We start from the raw sequence: 14,282 nt of genomic DNA on the forward strand, positions 1-14,282 counted from the left end.
CTCATCTTTTCTTGACAAGCAAGATGGGGTTTGTGCTTGAACCCATGCCTGCTTGCCCAACTCTATTACTGAACAAGCTTCGATACGCTCTATTATTCGGCTTGTGTTTGTTATAAGGGTTTTGGTTTCATTCAACCAAGTGGCCTGCCATATAATGTCTCACGCACATCAAACACAGAAAGCTTCTCTCTCCAATTACTGCATCCCAACCTAAGTGAAGAGAACTCTTATGTTCATGATTGAGTTGCTGCATTGCTTTGAGGGTAGAAAAGTTTCTCTTCTTCAGATTGCATTAGAGTACGGAGAAGAAAACATTAAGTGGGAATAGATATGGCAGACACATTTCTTTTCATATCCTGCAAATGCCACAAGAGCTCTTATCAGATGAAAGAAGAAAGAACAGTCATATTTAGACAAGACTCAGTGCTTTTTTGGGGCCGGGATGAGCTCTGACCTAGAGCTCAAAAGTTTTTAGCCAATGTAACACATATCTCCCAACAGTCTTTATTTTTGACCCACTGTCCCATTTTTTGGGGGGGTGGAGATCATGGGCTGGTCGATGAGCTTTGGGAGTTGCAGCAAAGTCCTTCTACCCTACAGAAATAGCCATCTTGTGAAGCTCAGCTTCAGTGTCTTGAGGAGGCCACATAGGAGCTGCGATGGACCATCCAGTTGGGAAACCTAAAATGTCAGCGCTGTTTGATAACATGGACTATGTCTACCTATAGTGGCAAGAAAAATGAACCCTTTACAATTACCTGTTTTTCTGCATTAATTGTTCATAAAATGTCTTCTGAACTACATCTATATCTAAATAATATAAATCATAGGCAAACTCAATGTGCTTAAGATAACCACACACAAAAAATGATGGCATGTCTCTATTGAACATACTCATGAAGCGGGTGGAAAAAATAAGTGAACCCATGGATTTAATAACAGGTTGAGCCTCCTTTGTATATGGTAGACTCCTGAACAGAGATGTTAACCGGTTCCGATGATTCCTTCAAGCCATTAGCTGTTACTCTAGGGTTCTTTTTCACCTCCTTGAGCAATCCGCGTAGTGACTTGGAGTCATCTTGGCTGGGCGGCCACTTCTAGGGAGAATAGCTACAGCAGTAAATCATCTTCATTTATAAACAATTTGTCTAACTGTGCACTGATTAATATGAACTCTTTGATATTACTTTGTAACCCTCTCCAGCATTATGCAAGTTAACACCACTTGATTGTAAGTCTTCTAAACATGTATTTTTTGTGAGGCATGGTTCACATCAGCAGATGCTTCTTGGGAAAATCAAACTCAAAATGTTTGAGTGTTTTTTTTTTTTAATGATAAAGTAGCTCTAAAGCACACCCCCAATCCCATTTCAACGATCGGACCCCAGGTTTGTTAACTCCTGACTCCAATTAGCTTTTGTTGAAGTGATTAGCCTAGATATTCACATACTTTTTTCCAAACCACATTGTGAATGTTCGAATGATGTATACAATATGGACAAGAACAATACAATAATTTGTGTTATTAGTTAAAACAGATTGTGTTTGTTCATTATTGTAATTTAGATGAAGATCATATCATGTGTTAAGACACATTTTTACATAAATGCTGATAATTCTAAAGGGTTCGATTACTTTTTCTGGTATTTCCAAGGATGTGCCTACTATATATATATCATGAACCGAATCTGCTTTGCCATGATGGAGACGGGATCAATCCTGTGCCTAGTAGTTATGGGAGAATGGGTTGGGTGGCACGGGGACGCCTGGTCCTAAAGGATATACAAGTAAGCAAGCAGCAGCCTAGAAACTAGAGGTTCCACTGTTTGTTGCTTCCGATGTCAGCTTCTCAGCAGAAGCTGAATGGGTTAATTTATAGGAAGCAGAATTGAGGAATAAAAAAACGTGACTCTAATCACTTTTTTTTGCCTTTTCACACTGGAATTACGTTGCCATTAGCATGTGATTGGCTGTATTGTGTAAAGCAGGGTGCAAGAATATGCAATCTAAAGAAAACAAAGCAGAATAACTAGAGGGAAATTGACAAACCAAACCTCTGTAGGAAACCTTTGTCAGACGTGAGCATCTGAAGAAAAAAAGATTCTTCAGTGTCAAACGACTATCGAGTCTAATGATTTCCACGGCTTTGTCGTGCCTTGCGTTATATCGCCCTACTGAACTGGGCTTATAATCAGGCTGTCATATTAGGGGGGGATCTGTCACCCAAACTGGAGCACAATTTGTCAGGAACGTAGAACCTAAAAAAAATAATTTATTCTTCAAGCCTTGGAAAGTGTACGTAAAATGGAACATTTGATGACTTGTCATCACTAGATGAATCCATCTATAAATTAGCTATTCTGCATTGTAGTAGTTATTTTGCATATTTTGCTACTTTTTTATGTCACGATCAATAGGGAAGAGTAAATGAACTTCAACCGTATAAATCTCTTAAAATTAATATTTGCTTAGAGTTCCACAAACGCACCAAGCTCGTGATCCCATTTAGAGGGGGCTGTTGGAGGAGCCCTCGCTGGCAGAGGCCTTGCTAGTCTCCTGAGACGCCTCGTTGACGTCTGGGACTAGACGTGATCCAAAAGGGGCAGCAAGGTAGTTGGAAAATGCATTAAATAAGCTAAGGTAGAGTGAATTAGGGAAAAATTAAATACCTACAATTTGTAAAAAGACACCTTAGTCCTCAAACAGCTTGTCAGTGCCATATTTCTCCCAGAAAGGCTTGTCAGTGCCATCTTGGTCTCCAAAGAGCCTGCTTGTGCCATCTTGGCTATCATAAAGGATAAGTAGGAGAGATCATCCTGGTGGTATGGGGGATCATCTGGGGAGGAGGATCCAGGCCATTTGTTATCTAAGGGGCCCCTAAATTTCAGATGGCGGCCCTTGAGTCACGTGAACTTCATGGGACTCCAGAGGTCTCTTCTGCATATAGAGTCATCTGAAGGCCTCTAAGGTCCTAAAAGCTTATATGACTCCATCGTCTCCTGGACGAATAGGCCGATAATCATTCTCCTTATTAAATTCAGATGACAGTCATTTTTATACAATAAACAGTTTTCTATTATTTATTTATTTTTGACAAATTTCTGGGTCAGTGATGTCAACACAAATTGCTTCACTGAAAAATAAAAAAATGTAAATTACGGTATTTTTTTTTTTAACATTAGAATCATTAAAATCCCAATTTCAAATGAATTCTGTTGCTAGAAAACAATGCTGTGTCTTAAAGGATTCCCGCCGGCGTCTACGAGAACAATCAGACATTATCTGCATACAGATCTTCATTGAAAGGGTTACTCACTCTTTACTTTGCTGTTCATGGTTCTTTTCATTATGTAGTGCTCTAATCAAGTTTTCATTCGCTAAATACCTCTCTGTTTGATTCTCAGTAGGCGACGTCTGCTGAATACTAACTAAACCGTATCTCGACAAGACGGCTATGCCGAGGCGGGCGGCTGGGAGGTAAGGAGCATAACGCCGGCTGGACTCGATAAAGGTCACCGCTTATGACTTGTCTTATACAGATACAACCGATCTAGCATGGTCAAATGCGGAAGGTCATGGAATTACCCCAAATTTACGAAAAAAAAAATTAAAATAAAGCACAATAAAGACAGGACTGATACAAAAGGGAATGTGAGCAGTAAGCTGAATATACGCGGCAATGACCCTGGGCAACATTAAAGCTCCTTCCAGTAGAATAAATCCCACTGTCAGCCTACATGAAAAGATTTAGGAGACATAAATGAACTGAAATGATATGGAATCTAACCAATCAAACCTATATGTTTGTATTATTTCATACTTTCCAACAGTCTCTGCTTTGGAAGGACAGTCCCTTTGCCCCTCTTTCCTACCATGACGTCCCTCTTTGATAGGAGGTGACCATGTTTGGTGGGTATGAGGGTATCGCAGGGTCCTACAGCCCTTTTAACTATCCATATAGTTGATATGGCTCCAAGATTAAATACCTAGACTCATTAGTAGAAAAAAAGTAAGTCATTATGCATGACATCATCAATGAGGCTGTAAATTATATAAACACATGAGGTCATCTTCTGCTCCCAATTACTTGTCTAATCCGCAGGACCTATGAACCCAAATGTTTGCTGTGTATAGATGTCGTTAAGATAACTTTGAGGTTGAAAGAAGATTGAGAAGACGCACCTAAGGTCTTGAAAAGAATCAACAGATGTTTTTGAGACAAAGAGAATGACCGAAACTGTAAAATGTCTCAGTCGCGCATTGCAAATGAGTTTGAGGGACAAAAGATATTAAAGATATCGAAGCCAGCGGCGCACATCTAAGCTGTATTGCGTCCAAAGGGCCTTGTCACGTGGCTGACAGTCTGTCATAGTGGACCGTGTCAATGGCTGACATCAAGCTGCTCCATGCCAGCTCGTATTAAAGAGCCCCGCGTTACGAGGCGAGCCACCAGATAGAAGAGACTGCAGCTTTTCTGCCTACCCTGCAGTGCAGCTCTTCGCTTGCGCTGACACGGACGCCTGACGGAGACACGGCTTTGCAGGGTCCTCACCGTCCTGGCTTAGAACGATCGCCGGTGGTTCAGATTCCGCAAATAAATAATTAGAAGCGCACGGCACAAAAAGAGGAAAATCCCTCTGCTTCCTTAAGCTGGATAATTAATTTGGATCAGCCGGTCACACGCACAACAAAGGTCTTTCACAACAATGTAAGTGTTTGCATATTTAAATGGATCCCAACACACTCACCTGTTGTGCGAATGTATCAAGAGCTTATTTTAATACGCAGGGAGATCAGATAGGCATGCTTTGCCCCCCCCCCTTAAAAGAAATCGCAGGAGCACGGCGCCTCATTCTCCATTCTAGAACAGCAATTTCTGGTTAGAAAAGAGGTTTTGGGTAAAAATGTAGTAAACCTCATCATGTGTGCTAGGCATATGTATCGTTCGGCAGACGGACGCACAATGCACAGCAACGGGTTGGGTAGGTATGGGTCGCTATGGGCTATCGGCCCACCGGTGAGCCAGAGTATGAATCAGGAGAAGACTCAATGTGCGGACATTTTTATAGGTAAAGCCACCGGTATCTCACCTAAATTTCCATTGATGTGGTTTTTAATGTCTATTCCATGGTTTGTTCCACCAGGTCTCACTTGAATTTCCCGTTGTCTCTTATGGGAGCAGAAGAGGCTCCTGACAGCTCATGAGGTCCCTGAGTTCTTGAATATTGATATCTCTGTCTGTTATCTCCCTCCATTTCCCTCTCCCCCAACTTTCTCCATCTTTATCTCTTTTTTCTCTATATCTTTCTCCCCAACCAATTTACTTTTCATCTTCTCGCTCCGATACGAGCAATCCATCATCGTTCAAGTCACTTCATGGGTTAAATTACAAGTTTTTTTTTCTCTCTCTCAAAAAAATGCTACTAATACAAGCAAACCTTTTAACAAGACGGGTCAAGATTCACAAACCTACAACGTCGAAATGTCCTCATTAGCCGAGCATGGCTCCACTTGTGAAACCACGGCTCAAACCTCATATATTCTGACCAACTGTTATTAGACACAAATCAAACTATGGGGAAAAATACCTTTGAAGCTGAAGATATAATGAAGCTCGCTGATACAAACAGGCAAAACTCCTACAGATATTGCAGGTTTAGGTAGAAAAAAAGACATACAGAGACGTATGACTCAGCCTGGGAATGTGAAAATACCGTTATGTGTTCAATTTATTAAATATAAAAATTAGACTTCAATATTCCGGGTGTCCTCCGCCCCCACTGGGTGAGTCACTGTTCGAAGGAAGTCCCTTTCATACAAACATAACTCTTTCCAGCGTAGAAGTTACATTAAAGTTTATTTTACTGAAGAAATGCCCAACTTGGGTTTTTCAGGAGGAACCTTTGTGGCAGGAGTTCCAAATGGTTGGACCCCCAGCGGTGGTGGGTCGGAACACAGAGAAGACTTGATTGGACCCATCAGGACTGGCAAAACTAATCATTATGGGATCATTATAGGTGGGCCGGGCATACCAGCCCTGGACGGGCCATCTGGGACACCGGGGAAACGCCCCATTCCTATCTGATTTGCCACCCCAGCCAGCGGACCCACTTACGTTACTGGGTGGCCGATGGCCTTAAAGTGCCAGGGCCACCTAGTCATCCCCAATTAAGCCCTTAACTGTAGCTAGACTTCAGCCTGCAAGCTTGGTGGGAAAAATGATTTTATTTATATATAAACTCTCAGGCGTCTGAATGAAGGAAGATAACGGAAGGAAGGCCTGAGAGATGTATTAATGATAATAGAACAGATCCTGTATGTTGTCCTAAACAAACAACCAGCATTGGAGAAATAACATCAAGCCTACAATGACTGGAGAGTTGTGTTTCAGCCCCGTGACTTCACTTTACATTATGAAGGTCCAACCACTGGTGAGCTTCTGCTGCAGGAAGAGCTTGGCTGGCCCCGTCTAATGCATAGTTTAATCAGTGAGATTGAATTATACATTATACAGGACTGGGACTTTCTTGCCAGAGAAACCAGTGTCAATAAACAGTGAAACAAGAAAGCTTCCAATGTCGCCAACCAACTCTCCCTTTAGTGAACAGAACTCTTTTGTCAAAGTTGATTAATGACATCATACTGAATGAACTGTAGTTCCAGGGCCGCCTTGCCCTATGTCTTGGGTTTACGGCTCCTGAATCTGAGACGAGACCGACGACTGCTTAAGGTTTGAGTCTTTAAAGCAGGAGAAACGGGCGACTAGAATGGGGGCCAATCTGCCGAAAATTGTTTCTACTAACCCCCCCAATGGCTAGAAATTACCCCCCTGACCCGGCTCTGGACACATTAATACCCCAACCCAATGCCAGAATCACAAGCGTTATCAACGTCCTGTGTTCAGCCGCGAGTTAACATCAAACACTGCAACGTTATTAACCCAACGTATCAATTATTGAACATCTATCTTATCCGGCTCTGTTGTCGCTGCTACAACCGCTGTCATGTTAAAGAATGAGTTTGTTATTCATTCGCTCTTATAATGAACAATGAGCCTCTTCAGCCATTGCTTTTATTAATAAAAAAAAAAGCTTCATGCGCATCTTTTTTTTCTTTTTGATCCTGTAAATATCCAGATTACAAATCCGGCACAGACAGACACCGATGTACTGATGAGAGAAGCTGCAGAAGCATCCCGGGGCCGTTAAATCACAAGCACAGCAGGCTACGCAAGAAATCAGAGTCTACTTAAAAATGTGCATACATTCTAAAAGGTTAGTAGCTACCACCCACTGTTACTTTTTTACTACTTACTATTATACCGTACGAACAATATGGTGGCCTCAATGTCACATAAAATCGCATTGCTGTGTAGGTGGTAGATAAATGGAACAGCCTCCCAGCAGAAGTGGTAGATGGTAATACAGTGAGGGTATTAAACATGCATGGGATAGGCGTTTGGCTCCTGAATTTAAGACAAGAGCAACGACTGATTAGACGGGGGCCGGATGGGGCCGATCTGCCGGCAGATTCTATATTTTCGGTGCGTCTCCATTAGGCTACAGTTATAAGATGTTTTGGCAGGCAAACGGGTGGCGATCCTCTAAGATGTGCTATGAAGGAGTTAATACTCCTAGAGTTATCTCATATATATTATTTTACAGATAAAATCCTTTTCGAAAAGGTAAAAAAGGATTTACACGACCGTTCAAAATTTTGAAAGAATAAAATAACATGAAATGGATGAGAAATCCAGCACAGACCGGGTTAAAGTCCTAAATGACTATTGTAGCTGGAAATGGCTGATTTTTAATGCAATCCCTTTATAGGCGCACAGAGGCCCTTTATCATTCCCATCATTCCTGTGTTCCAATGGTCCTTTATCACTCCCATCACTCCTGTGTTCCAATAGCCCTTTATCACTCCCATCACTCCTGTGTTCCAATAGCCCTTTATCACTCCCATCACTCCTGTGTTCCAATAGCCCTTTATCACTCCCATCACTCCTGTGTTCCAATGGCCCTTTATCACTCCCATCACTCCTGTTCACTCCCATCACTATTTTTTTTTAAATAGTTAAGTGAGCAGCTAATAAGGATGGTGACGGCCATTTCTATGCCCAGATCTATCACCTTCTGAGCAAAAGCCACCGGAAGTAAAAGTGTGACATTCGACTGCAGATGTAACTCTCTACAGACGTGGGCTTCTCCTCCCCTGATGCCAGACAGGTAGCTGGCGGTGGTTTTCCATCCCTGACATGGACCGTAGGCTCAAGCAGCAGCATCGGAGCTTAAGACATTTCTCTTGTTGAAGTGAGAAGACACAGATCTCCATCGAGCCAACTGGTCTTCAGGGTTACTCCTGCTCAATAACGATCACATTCTAGATGGGGGGGAAGCTTAAAATATCGGCAGGTGTGTGGCAGAGGTGGGCACCGCGACCTTACGGAATTTCCCCATAGGAAGAACCACTTTCTTCTCATAATCCAGGTCTTGTTAGTTCTATTTAAAACCCCTGTGAGTGACAGAACCACTAGAAACGTCTCATTACTTGAATTGCTCCGCTTAGCCACCTGCTCTGTGTTTTCGATATAGACTGCATATTGATAGGCGCTTTATGTCCTCAGCTTTAGTAACTATAGTTACACTCCGGGAGCCTTTCGCTTTTGTGTTGAAGACTTTTTTCTCCGCATTGCCATACTTGACAACATTTTGGAACCTATCTCCAATGCCTCCTCAAACCCAACCGCCTATACGAACCATTTCAAGCGTTCACGGAGCCTACACAATGGGCATTAGTTGCCACAGGATGCCCACCGCTAGTTACCCATCTGCCCTCGTTAATAAAACATAATGGTTTCTCCTTGTTAACTACTCAATGACCTCAACTAGAGCCCCTGTTTAGATTTTTATTGGAAAGAAGGGTCTTTTCCATCGGCGACTCGCTACCTGACGGCTGATCGGCAAGACGCCAGTCTCGTGGAGTCACCTGCCGGTGGCAGTCAGTACGCGCCTCCAGCTGCTCTTCTGTAAGCGATCTAAACGGGTAATCAAAATTCCAAGTGCTCCTTAAAATTAACATTAGTTTCTATGAAAAAAAGCAAAACATGTTTAAAGTTTAGTGCCTCTTGTAACTATTTCAACTGAACGCAGCCATGTAGCGGTATTTGGAATAAAATATATTAAATAAAACCTATGGCTGGCGTATAATTCATTTTTTGTTTTTCTTAAGATAAATTGATGTCTTTGGAAGTCAATATTAACTGAAATGGAAAGTTTATTGTATTTAAAAAACAAATGTAAAATTAAAATAAATGTTTTATTGTTTTTTTCTTGTTCATTATTATTATTTTTTTTATTTTGTGCCTTGGGGTTTTATTATCATGAATATTAGAAATATTATTATTCAAACTCAAGTTAATGATTCTTCTACCAGGGCTGGCATCTTATGACCTGGGGGGGTACATAGAAAGCCAAGTGGCCACGTGCCCCCCCTCCTCCAGGCACACCGTAACTGTCATTCACACACATATACAGTTACTCTAACACACACTCACACTAACACACTCACTTACCCTTGCAAAAGACTGTCTGTGGGGAACCTCTGGCGGGCCTTGTTTGGATAATTAGGACCACCATGGGGGGTTGCCCCTCTGCACCCCAGACCACCCCATACCTGCATATGACTATCTAGGGGCCTTAATGCATCATTACATTGGACAATATAGTGTTAAACTCTATTTGCATAGAAATTTTCCAAAGCATCAAAAATTTAAGGGGCAATTACAGAAAAATTACAAAAAATACCTTTTTTTTAATTAATCCAGTAGCATTTCATGCATCGTCTGAGGAGTCCTGTCACGCCAACACCCACATTGGCTCTCTCCGCATCCCTACTAAATGTCAATTTGGTTCTTGAATAAAATGGATACGGAGCGGATGGTCTCGGTGTCGGAATGGATCATTCATTCTCCATCTCAAACAACCGTGACTGATAGCAGATAAAATTCACTTATGGCGGGCGATGTGACGCCTTTACTACACTCTCAACAGCACGAGTAAGCGTTACCATCGTAAATCTGACAACGGACGGACGACGTGTCACTTTGCCGTGCCTGTAACAGACCAATTCTAGTGCAAAGTACTAAAAGTGGTGTTATTGCCATAGAAACCAATATGCAATGAATTAAGCATTTTGAAGCAGGTTCTACCATGCCAAGTGCACGGCTATTGGGCTACTTGTCCGAACCAACGCATTTCACAATTTAGTCTAACTTAACAATTTAATTTATAGCTGAACAACCTGTACTCCATCAGATGTTAACTACAATTCTCATAATCCTTAGCCAGACAACTGTACCAAAGGGACAATCAAAATGACATTTGCTGAGCTTTAGGTTTCTGTAACATTAACTTCTTGTTTGCAACAAATGTAGCAAAAATTAGTACATGCTCATTCTCACACACATCACTTTTTACTACAATTCTCATAATCCTTAGCCAGACAACTCTACCCAAAGGGCTGATCAAAAAGCTTTGAGGATCCTTTTGGTGGACAGTCAGACATTCAATTTTTGTTTGAAACAAAGGTATCAGAAATGAGTACGCGCACATTCTTACACATCATTTTATACTATAATTCTCAGAATCCGTAGCCAGACAAGTCTACCAAAAAGGCTGATCAAAAAAACAGTTTTAAGTAAGCTTTTAGTCAAAAGTCAAACATTAACTTTTTGTTTGCAAGAAAGGCAGCAAAATGTAATACACGCACATTCATACACATCATTTCATTCTTTACAATCTTGAAAATTATTCACAAGCTCTATTAGCTTCTTGACTGCCCATGCAATTCCCTGTAATATAGAGGGGCCAGTTTGTGGCCCCTAATTTTCTTTTCGTATCGGCATTCCAATGCCAGCCATTATGATCGATGGCGGGTCATACACACCCTCCTCATGCTTTTAGCTAATTGAAAATGCTCATTTCAGGCGATTTTATTTATCATACCCACCGTGAGCGAGGCAGACAAAAAAAGATCCATTCCTAATAAATGCCGCAGAACCTTCCTCATTATATGTTTTCTTTCTGATGCAAACTGACTTCTTGTTGGGTAATTGGGTAATGATAAGAAAAAAAAACATCACAGCCTCTTCTAACAAAAGCCTAGAAGAGCCTCTTACAAAAGCAATCAGATTTCTAAAGACAGGACAGTATGAATAGGGAAACGGCAGACAAAAAAAAAGAATAGTGTCAATCACGCCAATCAAGCCAAAATAGTGTCAAAACATTCCACAAATAACATCTACTTATTCATTCAATATTTCCGAATTAACTTTTTTTTTGGGGGGGGTGGGGAGGAATAAAATGATAAAATGAAGCAGGTAAGATAAATAGAACAGAACACGGTATTTGAGAAGGATCTAAACGCAACAGAAATACTTCATGGAACCATCTTTTGGAACATTATTAAGAATCCTTAAATACGCAACAGGTGGTGCTGGTTAAACCAGAGACCCCGTGCATCAAGGAGGGGGGATTATGTTACAACAAGAGACCGTAATCTAAAACTAGAGGGTTAAAGGTTTAGATGGTATGTAAAAAAGTTTTTCTTCACTGGCTGGTAGATACGTGGAACAGCCTCCCAGCAGAAGTGAGAAATTTACGCGCATACGATAGGCATATGAGACAAGAGCAAGGACTGATTAAGGTTTGAGTCTTTAAAGCAGGAAAACCCAGACTAGAAGGGGTTGCTACATGATATCCAGTCTTATGTCCCAATTAATTAGTTTTATCTGTCTTTGTGCAATTGTGTCATAAATACATTATATCGGTGATCTTTACTCATACATCATACTTTCTATGGACAACATGTTATTATGGGATACCTTTACAGGGACCGGATGTAAGCGTGTGATACATTCTACATGCTTCTGCCGTACTCACCCCCAATCTCATTGAGCTTGGAATACGATGTGGGTTTATGTCAATAGCATTTGTGTTCCCAGGCGCTGCCCGGGTGCAATCACCGGTTAGAGTCAACGCCGAGCTACAGGTTGCTTATACCTGCAGTCTACACAACAGCCGGAGAGCGCCGAGGGTCCCCCAAAACACCATTCAATGTACCCTGGGTGTTCAGCACCACGGACAGCACACATGTCCTACTAGAACGCAAACATCAGATACCATGCAATATGGAGAATGGAGATCATCTGGGTAGAGTAATAAGGTGAGGACCGATATAGACGGACCAAGAAGTTATGACGACCCTTTTGGATCTAGCGAACAATTCTTTTCCCGGGATCCGTCTTTATTAGACGCGCTTGACCTGGTAGTGGAGCCACATGCGCGGTGTTTGCAGTATTGGAAAGGGTAGCATGACTTGATTTCTACCTGTTGAGAGACACTGGTTTCCACCTGAAAGATCGCTTTGGCCAAGAAAAATAAACCAACAGCAAGCGACTAACTTCAGAACAGATCTGTGAGTCCCTTCGCTGTCTATTAAATCCACAAGCCCTGTTGGCCAAAGGAACATAACACATCCCTCAATTTTTTCACCCCCATTGAGATAGACCTCAAGTTTTTTTTTCTGGATTGTATTCATCAGAGTGAACCCCTGATGTGTCTCTGATACCTCCAGGGAACAACTAGAGGCTCAATGGCATCCCAGCCTGCATATAGCATACACCTAACACCCCCTCCAGAATGTATACTGTTCTATTACAATGTAACACATTATATAATGCAATCACAGGTTACCCAGCTCAATTCTCACCCCCCCCCCTCCTGTCTATTCCACCCTGATTCCAGGGCAACAGACACTAAAAATTTAGGTCACATATTCTGACATGACTCCATCCAGAGACTGCTGTTCCTATACCATATCAGATCATTTTAATTGGGGGGGGGTATAAGGTCCTCTGATCTCCATCTGCTTCTCAGTGACAGATATAAGGATCCTGGTGGGGGGTCAGTGTATCCCACTGACCTGCCAAAAACATCACCTCTGGGGGTCTTCTACCTCTCAACAAAAGAGCAGCATATGGTCCTCCTGGTCTCTCTACAACGGTGACCAGAGGAGTGGGCACAGGCTCAGGCTCCTGCCCCTGCCAGGGGTATGTAGGAGGCAGGCATTGCAGGATGGTGGCTCCTTGTGCCTATGAATTGTCTGTGTGCTTTAATTTACATCCTGATTGCATTAGACCAGTATTGGCACAACATGCAGATGCTGTTCTATTGTTATCAAGCCACCGCAAAAAAAAAAAAAAAAAGGAAAAAGAAAAAAAGAAAAAAGAAAAAAGAAAAGAAGAGAAAAATGGAAAAGAGAGAAAAAAAAAATCCACCTTACTTATGTTTTCTCAATGTAGGCTGTTCAAGCTCTTGGTGAGATCACATCAGCCCCTCATTACAGACCCCCTGCTACAAAAAGACCCTCTACAGGCTTCTTCCCTGGGCAGAAGGGATCTTAGGAGCTATCTGCCCCACCCAAAGACCCAGTTCCCTGTGTGTGATGGGGAGACAGACATGCAGAACATGACAGGAGCCATAACAGCTTTGCAGCAGAGCCTTACCTGGCAGAGCTTGTATTCCTCCAGTGAGGCAGGACTCTAATAGAGCTGGGTGGAAAAAAATCATTCATCCCCTTCCTGTTACTGGAGAGATTTAATTCGCAGAGTCACATCTCTTCCAGGCTGGATGTCCCTCCCTCTCTCTCATATACTCTAGTCCCCATATCTAGAGCTCTTTCTGGATCAGAAGCCCCCCTGGATCCTGGTTCTGGATTGATGTATGTAGTGCATCCAGTCTGGGCTTTGCAAAGCTGTGAATCTCCCTGCCTCCCCCTCTCTCTCCTTCTCTCCTTCTCTCCTTCTCTCTCTCCTTCTCTCTCTCTCTCTCTTTCTGCCTCCCTGCCTCTCATTACTACTGCATGCTGAGAGCAGCCCAAGCCTGTCCTGGAATTCACTTTGAGCTCTTTCTGCAGATAGAGGGCAGCCAGGATCCTTCTGAAAGAGACTGCACAAAAAACACAGATAATAGGAGAAGATACTTTATTCCAGGAGATAGCCTTGGGTATTGCATGGATCTATTTAAAATAACAGATTGTTCTTGTTTCTCTTTTTTGTTTATGCTTTAAGTTGTTTCGTTGTGGTCTTCTTGGTTATGTGTTATTTTTTATGTGTGTGTGTGTGTGTGTATATATATATATATATATATATATAATGTTTTATTATTATATATATAAAATTACGCAGCACTTCTTACAATACATATATTCAAGGGGTATGA

General features: G+C 41.9%; 1 protein-coding gene across 1 annotated transcript in view; it reads right to left on the minus strand.

Annotated features, from left to right (window-relative positions):
• Positions 1–13,745, minus strand: part of SYT3 (synaptotagmin 3) — a 55,075-nt gene extending 41,330 nt beyond the window's left edge. The window contains exon 1 of the mRNA XM_053451737.1: positions 13,568–13,745. The gene's annotated coding sequence lies outside the window, so the exon portion shown is untranslated. The remainder of the gene's footprint in view (positions 1–13,567) is intronic.
• Positions 13,746–14,282: the final 537 nt, after the last annotated feature.

Source organism: Spea bombifrons, chromosome 12 (assembly GCF_027358695.1).
Source record: "Spea bombifrons isolate aSpeBom1 chromosome 12, aSpeBom1.2.pri, whole genome shotgun sequence".
Classification (NCBI taxonomy): Eukaryota; Metazoa; Chordata; class Amphibia; order Anura; family Pelobatidae; genus Spea; species Spea bombifrons.